Source organism: Chrysochloris asiatica, unplaced genomic scaffold (genome assembly GCF_000296735.1).
Source record: "Chrysochloris asiatica unplaced genomic scaffold, ChrAsi1.0 scaffold00148, whole genome shotgun sequence".
In the NCBI taxonomy this organism is placed as follows: domain Eukaryota; kingdom Metazoa; phylum Chordata; class Mammalia; order Afrosoricida; family Chrysochloridae; genus Chrysochloris; species Chrysochloris asiatica.
This window is the reverse complement of record NW_006408666.1, coordinates 8,027,198-8,028,690: the sequence shown is the minus strand read 5'-3', so window position 1 is coordinate 8,028,690 and position 1,493 is coordinate 8,027,198. Positions and strand designations below refer to the sequence as shown.

General features: G+C 47.7%; 1 pseudogene; it reads right to left on the bottom strand.

Annotated features, from left to right (window-relative positions):
• Positions 1-750: 750 nt before the first annotated feature.
• LOC102842273 overlaps positions 751-1,493 on the bottom strand; it is a 23,332-nt pseudogene continuing 22,589 nt past the window's right edge.

Genomic DNA, 1,493 nt, shown 5'->3' with positions numbered 1-1,493 from the left:
ACAAGGGGTCCTGGAGAGCAAGGCTTACTGTGATCCTTTCTGAGACCTGTGGGTGTCTTGGGGCAAGAGCCTGCCATTCTGAGTCACAGTGACAGGAAAGGTAGGCAAGATGAGAGAACTGCAAGTGGACCCCAGACCCAGGATGGAGCAAAAGAGTAACATGAATGGTGAAGAATAGTAAAAACTCCTGTGTGCTGGAGAGATTGAGCCGGTTTACCCCTGAGGTGCCCGCTGAGCACAGCTGTAATTGGAACGTAGTCTTTGTAAGGTTTATTGGGTCCTGGAGCAACTGGTTACTGAACTGGTCAATTAATCTTTTTTTTTTTTTTTTTTTTTAATGCATATAAGGCCACAATATTTATTTTGGAAAATCCCCTTAATGTAGTAGTTTTAATACCAACATTATCCTTTCTTCTGAAATACAAAGTATTTGAATGGTGCTACCAGTAAGAGACAATTTTTGTTAAAGTACTAATACATCCTGACTCGTATATTAAAATTATGTACACTCAGAAATCATATCCAAAGGAAATTTACTACCAAACATTGCAGTAGCTAAATCAGTGTGATATGCATATGAACTGACCCCACAGGCATGATTGTAGGGTAGCATGGTTTGGGTGCCATTCTTCCGTGCCATTACTGGGAACACAGCGTTGACCAGAACACATACAACAGGCGAGCAGCCACCCTAGAGCTGACCCCTTGCAGTGGGCGATGAGTTCCATCCCCACATGAGAAAACGCCTCATCAGAAGGTGCTGGTTGAGATGGTCAGGCGCCTTCCAATGTAGATCCAAGGCCAATGGCCAGTCAGTGAGAGAGCAGCAGAGATGGGAGGAAAACCTCAGGAACTCTGCCGAGAAGATGCCCCCCTTCTTGATGACACTGGTGTTCCTCATGCTGAAGGTAGCCGTGCACTTTGGATGCTTGAAGAGGAACTCCTTGCGGGTGGGGATAGTCTGTGGCCGATTTGACCAACCCCATATCCAGTCCGAGTTCTTCAAGATGCTGTCGACTTCTTTCCTCCTTTCCATATAGTCTTCCTCAGACTGAGAACTATTCCTTACCCTGAGGCTGTGGGGATCCACATCGGAAGTTCTTTTGGTATCTTGTGGGGTCTGAGAGTGAGGTGGGCTGTCACAGTGGGAGCTCTTGGAGCTGCTCCATCCAGACTCATGCTGGGGGTCCAGCAGGATCTTCTCCATGTCCCCATTGTATATAGACACCAAGGCTGGGACACTGTTCCCGTTCCCATTGCTGCTAAAGTGCAGTTCCACCCGAGAGCACTGCAGCTTCGGAGACCGGCAGGGGCCGTGGGGACAGAGGAGTCAGCCTAGTGGCTGCTCGCCATCTGCAGATGCTCTGGACCGGCTGACTGCGGCCCAGTTGACTGGAGGCTAGTTAGCCGCGGCCAGAAAGATGATGCTTTTAAAGCTCCTATAAAAATTTAAAATCTTGTAAATCTTATATAGGGTCACTATGAGTTGAAAT